Raw genomic sequence first — 27,753 nt, forward strand, 5'->3', positions numbered from 1 at the left:
TGCACTTGGTCCCTGGTGAGCCACTTGCCCTAGTGAAGGAGTTGTCCTACTTTGACAACTCGATACAGTTGGATATTCTGCTGGTGAGTGTGCTTGATCTGTGTGTCCATGATCCGATCAGTTGCAACTTGTTCCATGCAAGCTGGATTTAACTCTGTGGGTGTGAGTTGTTCTGCAATGTCGGACATGTCTAGTAATGGTGGAAAGTATGGCCGAAGGTGGTCGACATTGAACATCGGGTGTAGGCCAAGGAATGGGGGAATGTTGAGCTCAAATGCATTGTCTCCCACAGCCTTGGTAATGGTGTAAGGGCCATATCGGAGTGGTCTGAGTTTCCGATAGGCTCCGGTAAGGCGTTCCTTTTGCAAATGCAACCAGACTTTGTAGCCCACTTGAAACTTGTGTAGCACCCGATGTTGATCATGTTGCTGCTTGTACTTGGCATTTGATTTCTCCAGAATGTCATGGAACTACTGGCGAATATGTTGGATGTGCTCAATGAAGTTGTTTGCCTTATCTGTTTCGGACTGGACATGAGCAGAATCTACGTGAGTAGCTGCAAATGGCATGGCCACATCGATGGGACATAGTGGCTGGAATCCCAATCCCACCTGAAAAGGGTTGTGGCCAGTCAAACTGTAGAGAACCCGGTTGTAGCTATGCTGAACATAGGGGAGGCTCTCGTCCCATGTGCGTGGATGCTTTGAGTTGTACATGCGCAGAATGTGTACGATCATCCTATTGACGACCTTAGTCTGGCCATCAGTTTGAGGATGGAAGGCTGTGGACTTAGTGAGTTTGGTGTCCAGCATCGACCAAAGGCTAGACCAAAATGTACTGAGGAACCTGTTGTCCCGATCTGAAATGATAGACTGTGGGATCCCAAAGTGTACCCATACTCGTTCAAAGAAGAGTTTAGCATTGGCTTCTGCTGTGATATTCTTCTTCCAGGCCGCCATAATGGCCATCTTCGAGAACCTGTTGACGACCACAGAAACACAGTCATTTCCATGCCTAGTGGAAGGGAGGCCTGACATGTAATCCATGGAGATGGATTCCCAAAGTCAACTAGGGGTAGGTAGTGGGGTATGGAGGCCTTGCTTCTTGATGGTCGGTTTGGCAATGGCGCAAGTAGTGCATGATCTGATGTACTTCTCGACATCCTGTCGAAGATTCGGCCAATAGAAATATTTCTGCAGTACTGCCACCGTTTTTTCGACCCCAAAATGCCCAACGGCCCGACTGTAGTGTGCTTCCCAGATCATCTTGGCACACTCACTTGAAGGAACACAAAGGTGACCCAGGTGGCATAATAGGTCATCTTGGAGGTGAAAATCTGGAACATGCTGACCCTCCAAGAGTGTCTGGTATGTGTGGCCAAATTCTGGGTCGCTTTTGTAGAGCAGTGGCCAATCAGAAGTCTCGTGCCCACAAGAGTTGAGCATGGTGGTTAACGCCATGATCGGTGGTCGACTGAGGCAATCTGCAACATTATTGGTGCTGCCCTTCTTATACTTGATATTCAAATGGAACTGTTGCAGGTATGTGGACCACTTCTGATGGCGATCATTCTGCAATTTCCCTTGGGTCTGTATGAACTACAAGGGTCGGTGGTCTGTGTGGATGACCGTTTCCTTCCCCAAAATGTAATGCTTCCATTGTCAGCAGGCCTGCACAATGGAATACATCTCTTTGTCATAAGTGGGATACTTCTGGACTGTGTCTGAAAGTGTCTCACTGTGATATGCCACTGGATGCCCGTGTTGAGTAAGGACTGCCCCAATAGCATAGTCAGAGGCATCTATCTCGACCTCAAATGGTTGTTGCAAGTCTAGTAATGCAAGAACTGGTGCTGTGCAGAGTCGATCTTTCAACTCTATGAATGCCTTCTATTGAGATTCAGACCAAAAAAAATTTCTTTCGCTCCTCCCTTGGTGACCTGACTCAAGGGCCAAGTGATATGAGAAAATCCCAACACGAACCTGCGGTAGAAGGTGGCAAGGCCTAGAAAGCTGCGAAGCTCTGTCAGAGTGGTTGGAGATGGCCAATCCCGAATGACTTGGATCTTGGCTGGATCCACATGCACCCCCCGTTCATCAATAATGTATCCCAGATACTGAACCTGGGTCATGCCAAAAGTGCATTTCTCCAAATTGGCACATAACTTGTGTTGTCGCATTGTTTGGAGAACCTGTCGGATGTGGTGGAGGTGCTCTTCCCAAGTCTTGCTAAAGATCAAGATGTCATCCAAGTATACCACTACAAATGAGTTGGTGAATGGCCGCAAGATGTCGTCCATTAGCCTCATGAAGGTTGCAGGAGCATTCGTTAATCCGAAAGGCATAACCAACCATTCGAAAAGGCCCTCCTTGGCTTTGAAGGCAGTCTTCCACACATCGGAGGGTTCGATTGGTACCTGGTGATATCCTGACTTCAAATCGATCTTGCTGAAATATTTTGTCCCCTTTAGTTGGTCCAGGAGGTCATCAATCCATGGGATTGGGTACCTATTACGGACAGTGATCTTGTTCAGCGCCCGATAGTCAATACAGAGTCTCCAAGTCCCATCCTTCTTTTGTATCAGCACGATCGGGCTCCCACAGGGTGATGAACTCGGACGGATGTGACCTTTTTGCAGCAGCTCCTGAATCTGCCTCTTGATTTCATCGTTCTCTAGAACAAAGCGCCGATAGATTGGTCCATTGGGCAACGGCGAACCTGGGGTTAGATCAATGGAGTGCTTGACCTAACAGTGCAGAGGAACCCCTGCGGTGGAGGTGAAGATGTCCTCATACTCCTCCACGACCTTGTCCATCTGTAGTTGTCATGCAGAGGGGCCCTGTCTGGAGGTCATGGCCACCGTCTTCTTCTTTTCTTGAGGGCGTATCATCAGGAAAACAAACTTCCCGGTTTTGGAAATGAGCTTACTACATTGTTTTGTAGTAACCAAAGAGATGGCAGTAGGCGGTGCTACCTCTGGTATCCTGTACAACTTATTTCCCAAAGTAACAATAACAGCACGGGGCCTTGACTCATACACAACATGTCGCTTCCACAAGTATGGTTGTCCTAATAACACATCACAAACTTCAAGGGGAGCAATGTCACACAATACCTCATCCATGAAGGGCTTGATGTTGTATGGAAGGCGACACTGTTGGCTCACGCGAAGATCCCGTCCTTGGTGCAGCCACCCAATGGTGTATGGTTGTGGATGTGCTGTGGTCGATAAGCCCAGTCGTTTCACGACCTCTGCCAAAATGAGGTTCTTTTGGCTCCCGCTGTCGACAATGAACTGTAGTGGGGAGCCCTTTACCCACATCTGGAAGTGGAAGAGACGCTCCTCCTCCTCTGGATCTTCAGGTTCCTCCTTCTGGATCTTCGTGGTGGCAACAGTGGCGTTGGGCTCCGCATCGATAATCTGCTTCCCTTTGTCATTCCCCTTATCGGGTTCTGACTCAGAGTCAGAACATGCATCTGATTCTGAAACCTTTAGCTCGGCCACCAGTGACTGCTTGGCCCAACACTCACTTGTGTTGTGAGTGGAGCTCTTATGGAACTCACACCACTTTCCCGTGTCCTTTTTCGGCTTCGCAGCGCTGTTCTTTGCTTGCAGCTTTGGCGAGTTGTCTTGGGCCGCCCCGCCTTGGCTTTGTCCTTTGTTCTGTGGTTTGGGGGCACCTTTCCCTTGTTTCAGATTCGCAGACCCAAAGTCTCGCTTCTTCTGTTTAAACTTTTGCTCGACCTTGACGGCATATCGGTATGCCGTGCCAAGCGAGGAGATGTTCAGGAATTCTATTTCTTCTTGGATGTACTTGTGCAGGCAGCCACGGTATTTTAGTACCAAATGCTGCTCTGTATCCTTGATACCCAACTTTGTGCGAAGGGTGTGGAAAATATTGGTAAACTCTGGTACGTCTTGGTCCCTTCCCTGTCGTAGCATGGTCCACTTTATGTATTGATCCTCATAGCTTCCGACAGGGTAGTACTGCTCCTTGATGGCATCTCGGAATGAATCCCAAGTCGGTGCGACTGAAAATAGTGAGCCTGTACTTTCATCCTTCTGCTCGCAGTAGGTTTCCCACCAATCCTTGACGTGGGGGGCTGCTTTGAGAAGAGCGAAAATAATCTTTTCCCAACTGGAAAAATCATGAACAGAAAAATAATCCTCTAGCACATTTAACCATTTATCGACGGCATCTGCATCTATCTGACCCTCGAATATGGGGATTTCAAAATTAACTTGTACCTTAAATGGTGTGGCATTTCCAGAGTTGCTGTTGGAAGCCGATGCATCGCCCCTGGGTAGCCGCTGAAGGATTTGGGCAAAGTTGTCCATCATTGCGTTCCTTTGTCGCTCGAGGGCTTCTTCGAGCAAGATTTTGATAGGATCTCCTGCCCCCTCATCTTTCTTTTCATCCGCCATGGGAGGCCGTCGGGATTTGCGAGGCTGGTCTTGCAAAGGTTTGACCAGTTCAAGCCCTAACTCCTTATATCCCGACCTCGTTGGGGACATGCAAAGAAAAACATAGAAGAAAAGCAGACCGCTCTGATACCACTGATCCGGATTTAAACAGGAACGCAATAAAATATAGAGATAACCATAAAGACAAATATGTAGCGGAAATAATACCTCAATTCATTACTGTAAAATACTGAAATATGCTTACAAAAAGAAATGGAAATAAACCAGCTAGGGCGATGGTAGCTTATCTCTGAGAAGATATGCGGTGGCTACATGCCTCTGAACTGTCTTACAATGAGGCTCGAAGGCCTATTTATTGTTGAGAAACAATGGAAAACCCTTCACATTCCAAAACCTAACCCTAGAAGATGAAACGCCAAATTGTGGGCCCCGTTTTTGGGTAAGTTGGTACATCAACTTCCCGGGGTCACGAATTGGTCGTACTATCTCCGTTTGACGTGCATGATAGCCCGTTGGAAAGATATCTCTGAGGACTATGACGGAAAATATGATTTTTAGACAGAAAAATCACTGGCGGTAGATTTCCCAAAAAACGTCGTTTAGGGCCTCAAAACGGCTCCGGAAGTTTAGGACCCGAAAAACTGCTAAAAATAGTAAACTGTGATATAATTAAGGAAACTGAAAAAATTGTAAGAAGCACTAGAGGGGATCCAAGTGGAATTAGCGGGTGGCCACCAATATCCACCTGGATCATCTTCCCAGCTGCATTGTTGCTGGGTGAGGCTATGACTAACTATTAGTCGGATTAATCCATGGTGGCTGACAACTGACTCTACATGCTGTGCCTTTTTCAGGCTTCGTGCGATGTCATGAAGTAAATAATTCAAAAGTGCAGGAAGATTTACAGAGCATTTCTGCTTTAGAACAGCTAAGAGTTTAAGATGTCGTGGCCTTACCACGTCTTTTCTCCCCTCACAGGTGATGTAGCTTTGCACTGTTCTTGCTAATTCTGCCCAGGGTTCTCCTAGCATTGCCGGCAAAACTTCCTTCCCCTTAATCGTCAAGCTCTAGCCTTCGTCCTGGAAAATTTCCATGATCTTCTGTAGTCTCTCCTCCTTCAGTGTCCATACAGGTCCGGTGGCTGGTAGTCCCGAGACTTCTGCGATTATATCATCGGTAACCGCTATCCGTTTCCCCCTCACTGTGGAGTGATCCTCCTGCAGGTTCTGCAGAAATTCCATCACCACTGTTTCATTGGACTCCTGCAGGTGACTGAGATAAGTCAGCCATCCTGCTCTTTCTAGGATCTCCCGAGCAGCAACGGAGACTGTCAACTCCTGTGGTTCGCTTCGAATTGCCCTGCCTCCCATGGTTTCATTGTGGATTCTCAATGGAACAGCAACTGCTTGTGCTGTTTGAAACACAGAGAGGGTAGTAATCGTCGGATTTAGAAAAAAACACAGAGTATGCAACAGAAATGACTTATGAACAGCAACTTGTGTAAAAAAAATAGAAATATCATGCCGTTAAACCGTGCCGTTTCCTGGTACACTATCTTTCCCGAATAGTGAGCGGACACATAACTCGGGGAATAATGAGGTTAACCTCCCCCCCTCAATGCGATAGGCTGCCCTAGCCATCAAAGAAAGGAGCGACACCCGATCTGTAACCAAGTCATAAAGGAACAACGTATGAAAATATGCCATGTTTAGAAAAAAAACGGATTACCGAAATCAAGGCGTAAAGTTGGATCGCGTATTACGTAAGAGGCTGTTGCGATATGATGCGAGGCCGGGGGATAGGACGTCTGTCGTACTTGCCAAATCTCAAGTGGTCATTGTCACCTCCTTTGCCATGATTGGTGTAATAAATGTTCATGCAATATATAAGTCGGGAAATAATGTATGATTAGTGCCTAGGATATAAGAAACAAAAGAGTATTAGTATCCTACCTATTGGTGTAATCAATGTAACTTCGATACCATTAACAGAGCTCTGCTGCCGACAGGTGTCCATAACCTTGGCAGAGTTGTTTATTTCACCCCTGGAACCATGATCCTTTATGTGCATATTAAGGAATGTAATGTCAAAGTGTAGGCCATTATGCTGGCTTGGTAACCAGTTAGCCATAATGCCATTCACGAGGAGGGGGCGAAGAGTGGGCAAGCTGGCTCGTGATGAGACCTCCTGTTCCAAGGTTTGTTTATTTGATATACCTTTTGGACCATATCCCTGGTGTGGTGGCCATAGTGGGAATGCCACTTCACTTCCATCCTCATGATCATGGTAGGCTGGCTCTTGATGAGACCCCCTATCCTGCATTTGACAATTTATAATTCATTTGTTTTTTTACTTTCTTTTTTCATAAAGCACTTTTCCTTATATATACACAAAGGGTGGTTCAACACTCCTTAAGAGTAGGAATGGTGGAAGAAGTCTTATCATCTCAATAGGAGGATATAAACCCTTTGCTCTTATTCCTAATCAAAAATGAAAGGGAATTAAAAATAATGGCATGATAAAGATAACCAATCAGGGCAAAATTAGTAAGACAATGACAACAAAAGATAAGTATGTCCTTCCTTCTGTCCTCTTACCAATACATAGCCTTATAAAGATAGCGATTTATAATTTCCTGATTTCAGTATGTTGTGATTTTGTATTCATTGCATAAGTGCATAGTTGTCTCTAAAAGACTTTGAAAGAACAGGGGCAAGAAGCATCCTCAAACTTGGATCAGCAAAAGGGATAAGTTGTTTCACAAAGAGAGAAAAAGTATGCTAGAAGTGTTCCTTTTTTAGAGAAGAACAATAAAGGAGCATAGGTCTCAAAAGTGCAAATGTTGTTCCTTTTGAAAAAGGAACAGCAGAACACACGAATGTCGTTCCTTTTGAAAAAGGAATAGCATAACACACCAGTGTCGTTCCTTTTGAAAAAGGAACAGCAGAAAATAAAAATGCTATCTCTTTTGAAAAACAGTACAACAACACACTCAAAATGATGTTCCTTTTGAAAAAGGATCAGCAAAAATCAAAATGTTGTTCCTTTTAGAAAAGGAACAACAAAACAAGCAAACGTCGTTCCTTTGAAAAAGGAACAGCAAAAAAATCAAGAGTGATGTTCCTTTTGAAAAGGAATAGCAAAAAGTGTTGTTCCTTTTGAAAAGGAACAACAGAAAAATCAAAAGTGTTGTTCCTTTTGAAAAGGAACAGCAGAAAAATCAAAAGTGTTGTTCCTTTTGAAAAGGAATAGCAGAAAAATCAAAAGTGTTGTTCCTTTTGAAAAGGAACAGCAGAAAAATCAAAAGTGTTGTTCCTTTTGAAAAGGAACAGCAGAAAAATCAAAAGTGTTGTTCCTTTTGAAAAGGAACAGCAAAAAAATCAAAAGTGTTGTTCCTTTTGAAAAGGAACAACAGAAAAATCGAGAAATCAAAAATGTTGTTCCTTTTGGAAAGGAACAGCAGAAACACACAAATGCCATTCGTTTCAGGAACGGCAAAAATTGAAATCTTTGAGCAAAAGAACACATTTAGTTCAAACATATGTACACAAACGAGTTTGAAGAAAAGAAATTATGTACAAATTGTGAAAAGAAATGAATTCCTTAATGAATTACAGGTGAGGAAGACTTCTCTTCCTCTCCTAAAATCTCCATATCAGTGTCTCTGCGTAGCTATTGGCAGAAGGATTCCTGAGTGAGTGGTTTACGATAGAGACGAACTCGGTGGCCATTCACTTTGAAGGTATATCCAGAACCGTCAATGGTGATTAAAGTGATGGTCCCATTGTCATGTACCTTTTGGATTTCGTATGGTCCCAACCAACGAGTCTGGAGTTTCCCAGGGAAGTCCTGAAACCAAGAGTCATATAACAGAGCCCAGTCTCCCTCGTGGAAGACTTTGTTTTTGATGAGGGCATCATGCCATTTAGCTCGCTGCTGTTGAATCAATGTTGTATTTTGTAGTGCAGAGAGCCTAATTTCATCCAATTCATTGATTTGCTGTAGTCGATTAATCTGTGCCTCGGTTAGATCTAAGCCAATTTACTGTGTTGTTCGTAATGTTTGGATTTCAAATTCTATAGGAAAAATGGGTTGTTTTCCAAACACTAATTGATAAGGTGAGTAACCAGTGGTGCTTCTCCATGTTGTTCTATAGGCCCAGAGTGCTTCAGGTAGTCGGACAGCCCAATCACGCCTGTGTGACGCAATGGTTTTCATTAGGATTGATTCTATTACCTTATTGCTGCTTTCTACCTATCCATTCGCCTGTGGGTGATATGGAGTAGTGATTTTGTGCTGGACATGATAATTATTAAGTGTTGCAGCTAATCTATTGCCAACAAATTGTGGTCCTCCATTTGTAATTATTTCCCTTGGAAGGCCATAACGTACGAATAGATGGAACAGGAACTGTATGACAGAGTCCTCTGTGGCTCTTGGCAATGCTTCTGCTTCAACCCACTTGGTGACATATTCTGTTGCCACCAAGATATATGTTCTCTGATTTGATGAGGGGTTGATGGGTCCAACGAAATCAAGAGCCCATCGCTCAAATGGTTTAATGACTAACTGTGGTTTGAGAGGCATCTCGTCATCTTGACCAGGACGTCCTGCTCACTGGCAGCTGTCACAGGCTTGGACAAATTTCTTTGCATCTCTGAAAATTGTGGGCCAATAATATCTTGTCTGTAATACTTTGTGTCCATTTCTACGCTCAGCGAAGTGTCCCCCACATGGTCCGTCATGACAGGCTTTTAGGATGTCAAAGATTTCATCTTCTCGAACACATCTCCTGATATGCATGTCTGCCCCTGTGTGAAACAAATAGCCCCCAATCCAGGAGAATCGAGTAATCTTCTGAACAATCTATTTTCGTTCATTAGGGGTTAAGTGTTTTGGTAGTTTACCTACTGCAAGGTAATTGGCAACATCAACATACCAGGGTGTTCGAACGGCAACAGCAAACAGATGTTCATCCGGAAATTGATCTTCAACTGTTGCTGCATCAATTGGCTTTGGCATTCTCGAGAGAAAATCGGCTACAGGATTCTCTTTGCCGGGCCGGTCCTTGATTGTGATATCGAATTCTTGCAATAAGATCAACCATCTAGTTATTTTGGCATTTGTGACAGGCTTATTTGCTAAATATTTTATGGTGGAGTGATCGGTATACAAGATAACAGGATAGCCTGTGATATAATGTCTAAATTTATTGACAGCATGTATTACAGCTAGGAATTCTTTTTCAGTAACAGTGTAATTTAATTCAGCAGGGGATAAATTTTTGTTGATGTAATAGATAGCGTATGGTTTTTTATCCTCTTCCTGCCCAAGGACTGCGCCAATGGTTGTATCTGAGGCATCAGCTGATATCTGAAATGGCAAGTCCCAGTTTGGTCCTCGAAGGACTGGGGCTGTGGATACGAGGTTCTTTAAATCCTTGAAAGCACGTTCACATTTTTCTGTCCAAAGAAAATCAACGTTACCAGTTAGTGCATATAAAGGTGCAGCAATGTGTGAATAATTTTCTATAAATCGTCTATAATATCCAGAAAATCCAAGAAAGCTGTGTACCTCTGTTTGAGTAGTAGGAGTGGGAATAAGCAAAAGTATTTGGATTTTGGCCGGGTCTACCTGAATGCTGGCTGCTGAAACATAGTGTCCTAGAATAAGTCCTTCAGTCATCATCATGTAACATTTTGCGTGACTTAAGCGAAGCCTGGTAGCTATGCAGCGTTGTAGGACTTTTTCTAGGGTATTTAGTGCTGGATCAAAATCATCTCCATATGGTGTAAAGTCATCCATATATACTTCAAGTCCATCATTTATTAAATCTGCAAAAATTCTAAGGATAGCCCTTTGGAATGTGGCGGGAGCATTACATAGGCCAAAAGGTATAACTCAGTAGGCAAATGTTCCCCAAGGACAAGTGAAAGTTGTTTTGTCCTGGTCTTCAGGGGCAATCTGAATCTGATTGTATCCACTGAAGCCATCCAGGAAGGAAAAGAATTTTTTTCCTGCCAAAGTATCTAGCACTTGGTCTATGAATGGGAGAGGAAAGTGGTCTTTTTGTGTTGCTTTATTGAGTTCCCTGTAATCCACACAAATTCTCCATTTCCCATTCTTTTTTGGTACCACCACAAGCAGAGAGACCCATTTACTGTCAGAAATAGGATAAATAAAATTGACATCTAAAAGTTTCTGAAGTTCCGCTTTCACCACATCCTTTAAATGAGGATTAAGTCTTCTTTGTGGTTGACGGACAGGTCTAGCATATTTTTTTATATAAATGTGGTGTGTACACAATTGTGGGTCGATTCCTTTCATATCAGGGTAATCCCATGCAAATGCTTATTGATATTTTCTTAACAAATGGATGAGCTTAGTTTCTTGTTCAGATGTGAGGTTGGCATTGATATTTAAAGTTTTTCCCGGTTCAATTTCCACAATTTTACTATTGGCGACAGAAGTAACAGGTATTGTTTGATCATGTGTGTCTTTCAGAGGATCTTCTTCTAATTCATTATCAAATGCTACTTCTATCATGTGACATTGCATACAGGATCCGGATTCAGTTTGACTAATGAAGTTGTTAATGGCATCATCTTCTGTTTGATCTTTAAAATCAAGTGCCTCTTGTATAGTCAATGGAGATCTAATGTTATCAGTAAGGTATGATACAGGATACTTGTTAGTTTTAATTATTGTGAGACTTGGCTACGCTGGAGGGTATAGGACCAAATTCTTGATATCAGGTCCTTTGGTTATGGTCATATTTCCTTTCCGGCAACCAATGTAAGCATCGGCGGTGGCAAGCCAAGGCCTACCTAGGATTAGCGGTTGTCCATCAAGTCGGGTTTTTGGATTAATTATCAAGAAATCGGTTGGATATTCCCAGGAATCTACAGAGACCATGACATCGTGTAGAGTACCTTCTGGTCTAACCACAGATCGGTCGGCCAATTCTAAGAAAGTAGAGGTAGGTTCTACAGATGTAATGCCAAGTTTTTGACAGATGGTGGTTGTTAAAATATTGATTGCAGCTCCTAGATCAACTAAGGCATTAGACAAGGTCTGACCGTAAATTTGAATAGTTACAATTGGATTTCCTGGGTCTTCATATTTAATGGGTGTTTCTTTCCCAGACAATAGATCAAATAAAGTACTGACTACTTGGACTCTTGGATTAGTTGTTATATTCCTCCTTGGTTTCTTTATGCACAATTCTTTAATAGTTTTTGCGTATATAGGAATATCTTGAATGGCTTGGAGGAACGAGATTTTTATATACAAATTTTTTAATTCTCCCAGAATGTCAAAGTCAGGATACTGTAAAGGTCAAGGTATGACTAATCGTTCTGGGAACGGGGGAGAGGATGTAGTTGCTTGATTATGAGTCTGCTACTTATTTACATCCTCTTGTTGCAACTAATGTTCTCCTACTAACTGATCTTCAATATGAATTGTTTTATCTCCCTCATTTTCAATGATACGTCCAGATCGTAATTGAAGATCGTTACACTCCCGTAGGTCGGGTCCTATTTCTGGTGATTCTATGATCTGGAGAGATTGGAACGGTCTGTTATTTGGGTTGGGGTTGGGTTGGGCTGGGAGTTGCGGTCTCAGATTAGACTGGGGATTTTGTTGTAGAGCTGGCAGAGTAGGTTGAGGGAGCGGAATAGTTCCTACTGGCTGTTGCATCGGTCTTTGCCAGTTTGTCTGCCAGGGTGAACTTTGTGAAGTAGGGGGAGTCCATTGCGGAGGATATGGGCTATTTTTCCAATATGGTGGAGTATAAGGGAAATTCGGCCAACCAGATTGGCTTGGCTGATTCAGCCATGGGTTTGAAGAAGGAAACGATGGTGGTGACCAGTTCGAAAATGGGGGTTGGGGCTGATTTTGCCACATATTATATTGTTGAGCATTATATTGTGGAGGCTGAAAAGAAGAGGTTGGGTCTGAAAACATACCAGATTGTCTTGGCTGCCACTGGCGGCACTGGTTGATCAAGTACACCGATTCTGGTTCTTCCTCTGCTTCCTTATATACTACTTTTAATCCAGGAAGTGAGGGGCAGCTTTCCATAAGATGATCGTTTGTACAGATGGCACATGTTTGGACTGTATCCAGTGGACACTCCTTGTGACTATGTTTTTTTTTGCATCGGGGGCAGAAGATTGCCAAATTCTGTTCTGCCTCCATCTGCTTCTGTTTGGCCTGCATAATATCAAGTTGTGTAGTTAGTGTCCCTAGAATATCAGTTTTAAAATTTTCTAATAAATTTCCAATCTCCACACACATTACTCCTTCTGTTGATATTTTATTGTCTCTTGCAAACCGATCATATTATGTCGGTTTTATTCTTGTGCTGCCTCTCAAACTCCTGATACATAAATCAATAATGTCAGCAAAATTCTCTTGATAAATATCCCCTTTTCCCATGATATTTAATGTTTCAATCCACTGTTCCTTCATGCCCCTTATCAATGCAGTTTTTAACACATTATCAGGTAAAGGTAGTGATGCATAAGGCGATCTTTGTAAATTGTATTGAAAACGTTCCACATATTCTTCTAATGTTTCGTTTGGTTTGGCTGTCATTTGGAATATTTCGTCTTTCAATTCTCTAGACCTACAATAATCCTGATATTTTTTTAAGAAGGATTCTTTCATTTGATCCCAATTGTTGATGACCCCACCACCTCGTCCAGTAAACCATCTTAAAGCTGCCCCCTTTAATGTAGAGGAGAATAATTTTAATTTCTGGGGATCGATGGTGTAATCATATCCCCTGCACAACACATCAAATTCGAATAAAAATGCATCCGGATCTTATGATGTGAGACTGTGAAATGTAGGGATATGTTGAAGAGGGATAGCTTTCATGGGCGCATTTGCTGCAGAATCTACTATAGGATATTGTAATGTAAGGTTTGAGTATTTGGCTGGTTCTGAACCATAGGATTGAATATATGCCAATAACCTTCTAGGATATATAGGAGGGTATTCCTAGGTTGAGAGGGAACGATTTTAGCAGGGATAGTTTTTATGGCACTTCCTTTATCTGGGATAAGAGGAATACCTGATGTTTGAGGAGATTGGACTCCTTCAACAATGATTTTCGCAGCGCTCCCCTTATATGAGCTGTTTAATGGCTGATCTATTCCAATGGGAGATTTTGGTTCCTCGGTTTCCCCTGTTTCTCCTTCTCCTTCACAAAAGTTGCTAAAATTCCCTTCCTGCAATAGTTCTGGAGTAGAATTTGCAATTTCCTGAAAGTCCTGCTCTTCAGTTTGACTATGCACCTCAGCAAAGGCTACAGATGGTGATCCTGTGGCCTGAAGGGAACTAGTAGGTTGTTTAGAAATGATTTTCCTGGGACCTACTGATGGCTGAGATTCTGTTTTCTTATAGATTTCGTCTATGAAAGTTGTTCGGCCAAGGGTCACTGGCCCCTTAGCTTTTTCGGGTTTGGATGGAAACTTAATATTCTTTTCTGGTTTTTTCTATTTTAGTCATACACTCAAATGAACTACTAAATTCTATTCAAACAAAGCAAGAGCAAATCTGTTAGGAAAGCAGACAGTGGAGTAGGGCTTTTACATGCTCCGCACGCAGGTTCTTACCTTCCGTTTTTAAGATCCAACTCTTCCCTAGCAGGTTCGTACACTACTCTGAAAAAAGACAAATGGCTACACTCTTTCCCCGGCAACGGCACCAAAATGTAGAGCTATAAAAAGGGTCTCTTTCACCTCTAATTACCTCACATTAATATGTCAATCCTGGAGCGTTTAGTTATTTCAAAGAGTGACTCAATCTGAGGCTATTTGTCAGAGTAATGCTAGTAGTACAGCGTTCTACGCAAATACAAGAGTAAACTGATGCTTGTCTATGACTAAGTTACTTCAAATGACTAAAGCACATGCTCTTAAAGCTAGGCAACTTTATCAGTCAAGGGTTCGACAGCAATAGCCCATCCCTTTGGAAACTGATGGAAAGGAAATTAGAGCATGGACCACGAGTCTAGGAGCGAGGCAGTAAATGCCGAGGCTCACTACAGCCACAGATCATCTCTCACACCAAATGCGAGTAAATGAAACAACAGATAAAAATGGAACGGCAAATAGGAAATTGAATAGCAATGCTTAAAATGGAACAGCAATTCTGAAATGGAAAACCTCGCGAGCAATAATCAAACTTTATCATATCAACTCAAATGCACTCATTGTAATCAAAACTCCAATCTTTCATTCTCCAAGCAAATCACGCAACACGCACTAACTAATAGAACAACATTAATTACTAATTATGGAACAGCATTTGGAAATCATACGCACACAACACCCTTGAAAAGTAACCTGATTTATCAACAGGAATTACAACTGTGTTTCAAAATGGAACAGCATGAATCCTGAATCATAAAGAACACATCTTTCAGATAATTTCCTTAACACAAATACACAGCATAAAAGCTCTGTAACAAAATGATAACAATGTTCAATTAAGTCTAATAATATTGAATCAACTCTGAAAGTATTGATGATATAATGCAGAGTCAATATAAAGAACCTTAATGAACGAATCTTAACAGAGCATATGATGTAACTTATAAAGCATATCAGATTACCAACTAATGACGATAAGCAAACCACGCAGAAATCAAATCGTAGTGATACAGAAGCAAGTGTCCTCCGGGGCCGGGCCCTTAGCCTCAAGGGTACACCGCTTAAAGTTAATCCAAACGCAAAGATAAGATAATCACCAAGTTTATATTAATGCATGAAACAGAAAGTACAATGAGCCAAGTTCAACGAGACTCGATGATCAAAGTTCAATCTTTAACAAAAAGTTACATAAAAGCATAATCCCCAAAGCTAACAGTGTCGTCCCTTTATATAAGGGTGACGGCGGAGATGTCTAAGTAACAAGATAAATAAAGTAGCGATCCCTCAGGATCGAAGATCCTGAGGGATTCGCCAAACTGTTAACCCTTAATCACTTCTTTTCTCCTCCGCCGAGCTGGTGCCTTCTCCTCCTTTTCCGGACCAGTTTGCTTCAACCTGCTTAGCCTCGTTTGCACTCGGTCCTTCGTCAAAGGGACAGCAGTTACCCTGTTCTTGTCTTTTTCTTTGGAACAGCAGCTCCTCATTTTTACCCTTTCCTGCACAGGAGAATGACAAATATCAGCGGTTAAGTCTTGCATACTAATTCCACATATTTTGTCGTAATTCTCTATTGTTTTCCACATTCATGATGTAAAAGATTCACAAGTCCCACTGAAATGCCATTGAAATGATCATTAAAAACATACCTTTTTAGTACTCTACAATTGTCCTGCTTCCTTCTTCGGCCATACTGCTCTTGAATTCAGTTGTTGAAGGATAAATGCACAGGGTATTGGTAGATGGCTGCCATTGTCCTTCGGAAGCACGGCTTAGTCAAAGGTGGCGAAGACTTCATGGCGGGTGTACGAGTGGGCGGAAGACGAACATCAACTGTTGGATCGCAGTGATCAACAGCGGAGGGCGCTAGATAAGGAGTATCAGGAGGACACATGGACGAACAAACGAGGGCCGTCGAATCGTGGGCAGGCAGATCCGACGGCTGATGGGTAGCTAACAAGCGTGGGCGATAGCGAGCAAGGGACAGGCAGGAAGGGCGGTAAGTGGTTTTCCCCACATTGCTTCGGGATGGTAGGCGGTATCCGTATGTAGGGCGTGAGCATATTCAATTAGCGACGCGTGGCAGAGGGGACTGGCGGGAAACCACTTTCCCCACATGCTATCGCGTGTGCAGGTTTCGGCAGTGGGAGTAGCGTATATCATTGGATCATGAAGTGGAGGATCGGACGACAGGGTTAAAAGCATGTGATTTTTAATTGATGCGACGTGAAAAAGGCTTGTGAAAGGCGCTCAGTCGGGTTATCGAGGTTATATGATATTTAGACTCAGCACCCGGAGGCTTGGGGAATATGGGTTTGTGGAGAAATTTAGAGGAAAACGAAGGTATCGAGAGTTATAAGAGTGTAAGCGGAGTGATGAGGAATGGGCGGTATGGCTGCTGCAAATCCCCTTCTTTATCATAGACAACCGATCAAGCCTGCGTTTGACCAATTAATGTTGAAAATCATAATAGAGCTAACATCACCCATGTGCCATATTCCAAACATGAATGTGGGATCCCAATACATAAAAAACCAGGTCTTCCTAAAGATTAAACCACCTCCACCCTCAGGCTATCGCAATCTCACCAAAACTGGTAGAGAGATCACTAAGCCCAAAAACAATCTTAGTTGCCTCAAAGTTTCTTCACCATTACCTTGAGGAATTTTCCTATCTCCACCCACCTTTTGAGGGATTCCTGGAGATTAAACCACCTAATACCTCCACCCCAACCCTTGAGAATTTTCTTGAGACCACCTCACCTGGTTCCAAAATATTATGGAAATCCATAGCTTAACCCGAAAAGAATCCCATCACACCATGGTTATCCAGAAATGGTAAGGCAAGGTTGAAACCACTGTCACACCTAGGAAAATACGTGCAAATGACAAAAAATGAACCAAATACACAAATTCATGTACCATGCATTCACAAACCAGCTAGGAAAAACACACATGCAACCTGTTACTTGTAAATCCTCTTGCTAAAGTTGCTTCATCTAGCCTTCCTTGCTTGTCCTTTGCATTCCTTGTCATTCCTTTGCTTTCCTTGTCTTTCCTTGCTTTCCTTTATCCAATGCTAGAGTGCTCCAAGAATTCTCTAAGTGTGCAATAGTATGAGAGAATAGAGAGAGCTCCAAAACTAAACTGACAAAAGATAAACCAACAAAAGCTATGAACTGATCCTCAAAATATTTTTTTATCATCAAGGCCTCTATTTTATTTATTTTCCTCCAATTTTTCTCCTCACGCAAACTTGTGACCTTTCATCTCCCTTTTCTCCTATTTTCCTCTATTTTCATAAATAAATTCCAATTAATGCCTCTTTGCCTTTGCCAATGCATTTTCCAATTTCCTTAGCCATAATAAACCAAAAGTGTCACCCATTAGGATGTTTTTCCCAACATTAAGCTTGGAATACATTACCATGACCTTGGTCTTATTATTTTTCCTTTATTAACCTTTATTACATGAACTTTAAACCTAGGGCTATTACAAACTCCTCCCCCTTGGGGGAACACTATCCTCGATGTTTTATTACACCTATGACCAAAAAAACTGCTAAAAACCAAAACATATTGCCTATGGATCTTTATAACTTAGATCAATGCAGTATTTATAATGAACAACCTGCGAAAAAGAAAAACCAACATGATAACCATACTACTTATTGGAGCTTTATAACACAACTCATTGTAGTATTTACAATAACAACCTTACGTAGATATGTACATATACCAAAACTCCTTTGCCTCAACTAGAAAAAAATGAAGGATACAAGGCCCGCATCTGATCGGACATCTCCCATGTAGCTCCATCAGGCCCAAAGTGTTTCTACTGCACTTTAACTTGTTTGATTGCTTGCTTTTGGAGTTGTTTCTGTTGCAATATGCACTGAGGTTCTGACTGGAATTCTCCTTCTGGTTCCACATACAATACAAACCAGTAAATCACATGATTAGCATCCTTCACATATCTCTTAAGTAATGAAACATGGAAAACATCATGGGCTTTCACTATCAGTGGCAGTGCAATTTTGTAGGCCACTGGTCCAATCTTCTTAAGGATCTGGAAAGGCCTGCAATATCGAGGTGTGATCTTGACACATGACCCAATCCTCAAGGAGCTCCTTTTGGGCTTGATGCATAAGTACACATTCTCCCCAACTTGAAACTCCTTAAATGCCCTTTGTTGATCTACATGACTCTTATGCTTGTACTGTGTTGCCTTTAGATTCTTCTTGATAACTTGCATTTCTCGTTCCATCTCTATGAACATGTATGATCCAATTAACACCCTGTTCACTGGATCACTCTAACTAATGGGAGTATTACAATTTTTCCCATAAAGTGCCTCAAACAAACTCATCTTGAAGGACTCTTGATATCCATTATTATAAGCAAACTCTACCAATGGAAGATACTCTTCCCACTTTCTTTGTTGGTGCATAGCATGCATCCTCAACATGTCCTCCAGAATCTTATTAACCCTCTCAGTCTATCCATCTATATGCAGATGATAAGTTGTGCTAAAAACCAACTTTGTACCCAATCTTGCAAACAACTCCTTCAAAAACTTGGAAGTGAACTTCACATCTTTGTTTGACACCATCTTCTTAGGAATACCATGTAACCTCACTATCTCCCTAATGAAAGTATGAGCTATGTTACTAGCGTAATTAGTAGACTTCACTAGAATGAAGTGAGCTACCTTGGTTAACATGTCAACCACAACCATGATGGAATCATGTTGTCTAGAAGTCCTTAGAAAACCTGTGATTAAATCCATGGAAATGACCTCCCATTTCCATTATGGAATCAGAATTGGCTATAATATACCACTTGGATGCTGGCATTATGATTTTACCTGTTGACAATCCAAACACGTTGTGATGAACTCAACTACCTCTTTCTTCAGATTTGGCCAATAATAAAAATTCTTCACAATTGTTGGAGTATTCTGATATCATGGGTGACATGAATATGTCTTAACATGAAATTTCCTTAAGATAATCTTCTTGAGTTCACTTTCATTTGGTACATAAATCATGTTCTTGAATCTGACTAAGCTATCTATTGTGAGATGATAATTCACATCTTGATCACTTGTACCCTGCTATTATAACCTTTGCTTAAGCTATAGTATCTATCATCCTTCTTCCCTACCTGCAAGATCTTCTCCTGCAAATCTATCCCATATGAACTCATAGCTACAATGTGATTTACATGCACTCTTCTGCTAAGAGAATCTGTAACCCTATTCTCCTTACCCTTAATATACCGGATCTCGAAGTAAAATCACTAAGTGTGTCCAACCATCTAGCTTGTTTGACATTCAGATTAGGTTGGTAAAATGAGTATCTCAACCCAATGTGATCATGCATCAAGATGAACCTTCTACCAAGAAGATAGTTCCTCCACATATTCAAAGCATGAACAATCGCTGCCAAATCAGTTGAGAGTCACATAATTATGCTCATGCTCATTCAGTTTCCTTTACTTGTAGCATACCACCTTTCTCTCTTGCATCAAGATTCCACCAAGTCCTCTCTTGCAAGCATCTATACATACCACAAACTGTTTATATAGATCTGTAATCTTTAGAACTAGAGATTTTGTAAGAAACTACTTCAACTGCTCAAAACTAGTTGTACATTCCTTTATCCATTCAAATTTCTTTCCTTTTCTATGCAAAGATGTAATATGATAGGAAATCCATGAGAAGTTCCTGATGAACCTACTGTAATAACCTGCTAACCCCACGAATGATTTGTCCTTATCCCCATTCCTAGGAGTTTCCCATTCCATGATAGCTATGGTATTTTCCCAGTCCACTACTATACCTTCCTTTGAAACAACATGTCCAAAATAATGAAATTATATATGAAAGAAAATGAACTTACTAATCTTGGCATACAATTGATGCTCTCTCAAAAGTCTCAATACTGTTGCCAGGTGTTCTTCATGCTCTTCCTCATTCTTAGAATATATCAACATGTCATCAATGAATATTATCATAAACTTGTCTGGATAAGGACGCACCACACTATTCATCAAACACATAAAAGTAGTTGGAGCATTATTCAAACCAAAAGGAACCACAACAAAATCATAATTCCCATACCTAGTCCAGAAAGCAGTCTTTTAAATGCCCTCTTCTTTGATGCATACTTTATGATACCCTAATCTCAAATAAATCTTCAAGAACATTGTTGCTCCCTTCAACTGATCAAACAAGTCATCAATCCTCAGTGATAAATGCATGTTCTTAATCGTCACCTTATTCAATTGCCTGTAATCAAAGCACAACCTAAGGGTACCATCCTTCTTCTTCACAAACAACATTGGTGCACCCCAAGGTGATACACTTGGCCTAATGTGTCCCTTGTCAATAATTTCCTTTAATTTCAACTTTAGTTCCACTAACTCTAGAGTGCTCATCCTGTAAGGTGCCTTTGATGCTAGTGTTTCTCCTAGTACCACCTCAATAGAAAATTCCACTTCCATATGAGGAGGAAACTCTACAATCTCTGTTGGGAATACATCCTAAAACTGATACAAAATTGGATACCTCTTCAAGACTTTTGCATCGTCAACATACTTACCTTTATCACTGGAAACATACACTACAAAATATACACACCCTTTCCTACAATTGTGCTTTTCCTGCATAGCTATAACAATTCACACTGATGTAGGTTTCTTCTTACCCTAAAATATTCTCTTCTCTCCATCATCATCCAAGCACTCAATAGCCTTCTCATAAAAATCCACCTTAGTCCTGTGAAGGTACAACCAATCCATACTCAGAATCATATTGTATGAACCCAAAGGAAGCACATTTAGATGTGTTGATGTAGAAATACCATTTAGCTCAAATGCACAAGATCTTACCCAACGATCAACTCTTTTCTTAGTACCTGTAGCCAACTACACCAACCAAGACTCTGCATGTACTTCTTTTCTCAAACCACACTTATCCACTAGGTTAGGATTAACATGACTATAATTAGATCCAGGTTCAATCAAAATGGGAACAACTCAATTATAGAGCTTACCTTCCATCTCAATAATGGATGCTTGGTGATTCGCCTACTTGTTATCAAATGTTGCATAGATCCGAGGAATTATCTATCCAACATCCCCAACTGTCTACACCTCTTGAGCACTGTAGAACTAAGGTCTTCCATCCTGATACAACGAACAATCCTTCTTGTTATGATCCTTTCCACATATCCAATACTACAACTGTTCTCTGCCACTACCCTTATTTTATTTTTTTTATCTCTAGGCTGAGGTCCATGTCCCTTCTCAACTGCATTAAAATTCTTGTAAGAAGAAATATTTTCCTTCTCACTTGCATCCTGAGGTTTTTCTTTCTTCGGTGGCCAATTTCCCTTAGTCTTATCATTCCATTTCCAACCTTGCTTAGACTCAGACTTATGCTTTGATTGTTCATAATAGTGCTTCAACTTCCTAGTTACTTCTTCTAGTGACCAAAGCTCATCATACTCAATTTGATCCTTGAATTCTAATGGAAGTCCACTAATAAATCTATGAACTTTTTCCTTCTCATCCTTGAGTTAAGGCACATAACTTGACAACTCTAGGAACTTAGTCGTGTACTCCTCGTCTGTCATATATCCTATCTTCAACTAATAATACTCTTTGGCCTTACCGTCATACTATCTCTCTAACAATTACTTATTCCTAAAGCATCTCTTGAATTCATGCAAACTCAATTCCTCTATGCTAATACCTCTGACATGCTTTACATCTTCCCACTAGATGTCTTCTTTCCCTTTGAGGCTGAAAATATTTATCCTGGTCTTCATGTTCTCTATATCATCATGCATCCCAAAGAACTTATTCATTCCAAGCAACCATGCCTTTGCATCTTCCAGTTTCTTCAAATCTCCACCGAATGTAGGTGGATTGGATTTCTTGAACTTATCCGACAAGTATTCCCTCTCACTCCTCCTGTATGGATGATAACAATGATGACCATGATACCTGTCTGAACCATATCTAAAATAGAACCTATAACAACTACCTCTCTAACTGTGTTATATCTATCTAATCTATGCCCACCATGAGACCTGCTACTATATGCCCCATTAGTCCTGTCCTCCTATCCATATTGATCTGTGGTTGTCCATGTCTCTACAAATCTGACAAATTCTAAAGGATAATTGCATTAACCTCTACTTGCTTTTCTTATGCCCTCGAAAGTATTTCCTATGACTGAATGATTTTGTGATTATCCACCTTACAACTTCAGATCTTTTCCTTTAAAATTCTTAAGGTGTCTATTATGTCAAGGGAGTACTCATCTCTTGGATGCTCATATGATCTATAAGGGGAATCTTGTGAATTCTAAACCACCATTCTGCTAGTCATATTTGATCCTCTTCTGCATGAAAACATACCATGTCAAATAAATCAAGTATAAACATAATCAACATACCTCAGTGAATTTCAAGGGAGGCTATATCATCTACAAAATCAATCCAAATTAGCATGATACATATGTATACATAATATACTAATATGTCGAAATCATTCATGATAACACTAACTACATACAATGACCTCATGCACGACAACCATAACCATGAAAATGCATGCATAACGACATTCATCTAGCCCATCTAGTCCAAGTATTTGAACCATGCTCTGATACATATCTGTAATGCCCCCACCCTACATTTACTTAATTTGACCGGTCTACCAAGGTAAAAACATAAGATGAAGAGTTACTATGACATGACCCAACCTCCAAGCTTCAATTATGGTAGTGGGGCTGACAATTAAGACTTTCCAACCACAAACTGACATCCTATAGGGTTGTTTAAGGCTAGAAAATCTTTGCCTCAACATCAGGGAAAACCACCCGGTCGGGAACTTAAAGCATCTTCGTTTCTGTTGGAATTGGTGCCTCTGACTCGTGATAATGGGACCAGTTTCCCTTGAAAGATATATAAATTAATAATGGAATAGAATGAGAATAATGGAGTGATTTAAAACAAAATATGGTACTAATAAATATATTTATTCTATGTATCTCCCAGGATAATATTCCTTTACATGTGATTTATAAAAGATTTCATAAAGTATACAACAATATAGATCATTAAAAAATTTATGAAGAGAAAGTGAATAAGATAAACTAATTTAATTAAATAGTTAATTAAATTAGTTGAATAAAACCAATCGCATATAAGATCTCATTATTTCATATATGATTAAAAAGATACAATCTTATGCATCAATAGTGACAATGTTTGACTGTTTGCAAAACATACATATAATGGAACAACTTATAGAAAATTTTATATCTATCTCGTATAAAAATAACATCAATGTAAATATAATAGTACCTGATACATCAAGACTCTGCTCATGAAAAAGATAGCTTCTGGTTCATCTCTTCTATTAGATAACTTTGGAATAACAATAGTGAAAATTCAAAGTTGTCTATCAAAAATTCAGAACCCCTTCTTTAATGACATGAAGGTGTTTTATAGTCTATTAAGATTACAAAAATAGTAAAGTAAAATTAAATATCTTGAAACAGTTCCAACAAACTAAGCTAAGATAAAGTAAATACAAATATAGCATTCTGTTGTAACAATAAGTTTATGACTGTGCTATAGGATTATTTTCCATTTGCTTTCTAAGTCCATATATGTCTGTCATTTTCTTTAATTTGGGGGAATGAATCAGTTGCATGTGCATCTGTCCCGTAAAGACTGCATCACTGAGTGCTAGAAGGAGATGAGTTGTCACATTAGAAAGACACCTCAGCACAAGCCATTGACTATGTGGCTTTACCAAGAAATTCCAATGGCTTTCGAGGTTTACTTTTGATAAACTCTTGATATATTCAACCTTTTTCTTTGATGTTTCTTGCCATGATTTCATTAGATATTTGACATCTGATAAAGTGTCATGTGGGCATTCTTGGATTAAATTAGCTTGCAATAGGTTGTTACTAATATATTTAGTGAGATTAGAAGTAAGGTTTCTGGCTCTGATGATATCCATTTCTGCTTGCTTTATCTTTATGTCCCAGTGACCAAAAACAATATATTTCTTAGATTCTTCAATTCGGGGAAGATTGAGTGCTCTTCCCTCAACACTATCCTGCCAATCTATATGCTCAGAAATATTTTCATCAACTTCTTCATAAAATGTCCTTAGTTCAGAAAATTGGTTAACCAAGGAATCCCTAGAATTACATAAATCATTAATCAAACTTAATTTATGATAAAAGACAACTTGTTGTTTAGCAAGGAGTGTATTCAGTTCTCCTGCTTCCTTTTTAACTTCATTAGTTTCTGGATTCTCTTTCAACTAATTCATCTTTTTTTGCAGTTGTTCTATCTGTGCATCTTTACCTTTGATATCATATTCATATTGTTGTTTAAAATCATTGAAATTATTCTATAATTCAACAGGATTTTCTTGCCATTTTTTTTCTATCACCCGTCTTTTGCTTTGGAGACTCTAGTATAATTGAAAAATCTTTTTATCCTTTTCCTTTATAAAAACTTGAACTTTTGTTTCTTTATCAATAGTTGCACTGGTATAAGCCCCTTCAAACTGTGAGAGTTTGTTTAATTATTCATCAGGAGCTGATTGAGCTCCTTTCCAGAGAACTTCAAAGAGATTCTCATTAGAGACTAATGCCTGGGCCTATTCCAACTTTCTTTTTTTTCTTTTTCTGCACATAACTTCTTTGTGTTTAAGACTGTAAAACACATCTAAAGGAGGAATTTCTTCAATTTTTAGAACTACCTCTAATATAGGAAATGTTGGGATAATTTCCATATCTTCAGCAACACTAGTTTTCTTAGGAGCCTCAGCAGTGAACGAGGTCATCCCTTAAGTTTCCAGAATCTGCATTGATTCTTTGTGGACTAGAGTTTTTAACTACTGTGTCCCTTCAGCTGAGAAGGCATGATTGAATTCCTCCCAACCTTCATCCAATTCTTTTTCTCCCTGATTTTTCTTTGTTTGTTTGACAACTAAAGTGGCTATCTCTAAGATTTGAGAAACAATTTGATTTTTTGATGAGGAAGATGATGTCTTTGGAATGTATTTTGTTGAGAATGTCTCAAAAAATCTATTGGAAAATGGGTTATTCTCTTAATACGGTATTGATTAAACTCAATCAATTCCTCAGGATTTAGTCGGTTTGCTGCTAGCTTCTCAATCCTAGAGTACTTTGGAATTATTTCGAACAAGTCATCAAATTTATCATGCTCACTTGCGAATTTTCTGATTCTAGCCTGTGTTATGACATCTTTAGCAACTCCATTAGGATCATACTGTCTATTTGGGATGGTTGGGAAATTCAAAGATTTAATTTGGTCAACTTCAAGAAGAGCATGTTTGAAATTATCCAATGCATAGATACCACAAGAAATGGGAAAACAAGGCCAAATGGTTTTCGTGGCATCTTTCAGTACTTTGGTCAAACCATTCCCAACTGTCTGTTATGCAATTTCCCTAGCTAATAGCTTATCAGGGACAAAAAGAGGTAAAATATGAGGATTGGCAAGATTGCCAAAAATCCAAATATAGGTGAATGACTCCTCCCCGAACCACCTTCCTATTGACATTAAATTGTCATTAGCTTCTACAAAGAGTCTAGGTGCTTTGTTGTTGAAAACTTCTTGGTGAATAAGGAGGATGATTCCACGAAATTTTTTGTAAAAATGAGAATGAAACTTGGATTCCCACAAGATATCATGGTAGATATTAATGGGGGTAGGGTCCTGAATTTTCCATTTCCATCCTATGTGTTAGCGCTTGGAATTCACCTAGGCTGAGATAGACAAACTCTCAAGGCTACATCAAACCATTTCACCTCGTAGCTAGCCCTACGAGGTATGAGAAGGCTCTCTCGGGTCAGATTTGATAGATCTTATAATACAATAAGCTGACCAATTAGGATCAAAGATATTAGGCTAGTAAATTGATAAGGGGGGTTGATTTAATGATTTTTGGGGTTTTTGGTGGCAATTGGAGGAAGTGCAATTCAGGGTGCGGGGATTGGGCACAGTTTTTGCAGGTGGGTCTTTGGGGCAAGGTAGGAGTTTATGCTGATGCCTTTAGCTGAAAGAGATGATTTAAGGAAGAAAGAAGAGAAACTAAAGAGGGCGAACAATGAATTCGAATCCTCTCTAGACAGTGGAAAACATAAATTTTAAACAAAATTGAAAGCTGAGCATGGCATGCATGAATTCAAACTTTATCACTTCTTTTGTTTAAATAGCAGCAAGAGATTAAGAAATGGAACACATAAACACACTTACAATAACAGTAGGAGACACACCATCAACATAATAATCCACAAGAATCCACAATGAAGTCTGCAAAATCCTGGCCTTCCTTTTCCTCAAATTGCAGAGAATACAAGTCAATAATACAATAGCACTTCTCCCTCTAGAGTCCAACCATCAAAATGAGAAAGAGAAGGCATAATATAGAAGGTCAAACCTCTTTCCCCACCTCTAGGGGTCGAGCTCAGCTTCCTAGGAGCTGTTGTAACTAATTCTAAATCAGTCACTAGATAATAGACCAGCTCAACAACTTACCTCTAAAACTTAGGAAGCTTATCTATGCATTAAATATTCACTATTTACATCAAAGAAGCTTCTAGAAGTGGTAAAGAAGAGTAAAAGTATCTAATGCCATGAAATTTACACAATAATCCATCATTTACATGCCCAAATAGTCAACCAAAGTGAAAATAGTGCTTTTCTGGCCGAACTAGTCAAAAATTGGCAAATCTGGAGGTTTTGGTCGCGCCCCTGGAAGTTCTGGTCGCGCCCCTTTGCAGCTACTTTTGAGTAGGTTCCACTGATCCAAATCAGGTGCAAGATGGCTCATTGGAAAGCTTAGCCTGTCTACTTTCCATCCCAAGTGGAATTTCTGGATTTGGTGTTGATTTGACCCCTCAAAAACCATTTCTCCCAAGGTCACTTTCTGCAACTCAAAAAGTGGGCAGAAAGTCATTTTTAAGGTGTATTTTGAGCTTTTGGAGGCTCAAAACTCAAAATTAGGCTGCCCCCAAGTACTGGTAATTTTTCTTTTTGCATGCCCTTTCCAAAAATGCCAAGTTTGCAAAATTCCGAGCAGCCCTTCAAAATGGTCTCACCCGGGGTGAGACCAAACCGTGGGCAAAACCTGTAATTTTACCAAAAATTTGCAAAATGCTCCAAAATTCTCAAAATTTTCAGATTTTGATGCTAGATCAAGGCTGATCAGTACCATGATGAGTGAGGGATGCCTCAGCCAAGATGCGGAGTGGATTTGTCCTTTTCTTCTTCTTCCGGGCCTCTGACAGCTCTCTTTGGAGAATTTTTATTCTCGCCTTGCAAACATGTAATCTTGCCCAGTAGTGTGTCTTCATGTTCCGGAGCAGCTTGTTGTCACGGTTTGCCTTGTCTAACAGTCCCTCCAAGCGCCAATTTGCTCGGATGAGCAATAACTCTCTATCCATGGGCAGTGGGTCCCCAGGCCTCCTGCGATTGATGACTCGGTCAAATCGCATCCTCCATAACTCATCCAACTCCTTCTCGGTCTCCAGCTGTTTGGTCCGCTGCTCTAAATAAGTGATAGTCCACTGAGCCATCTCAAGCTTCCGCTGCAACACA

Source organism: Pinus tabuliformis, chromosome 3_2 (genome assembly GCF_031772625.1).
Source record: "Pinus tabuliformis cultivar Carrire ecotype Pingquan chromosome 3_2, CPIR1, whole genome shotgun sequence".
Taxonomy (NCBI): Eukaryota; Viridiplantae; Streptophyta; class Pinopsida; order Pinales; family Pinaceae; genus Pinus; species Pinus tabuliformis.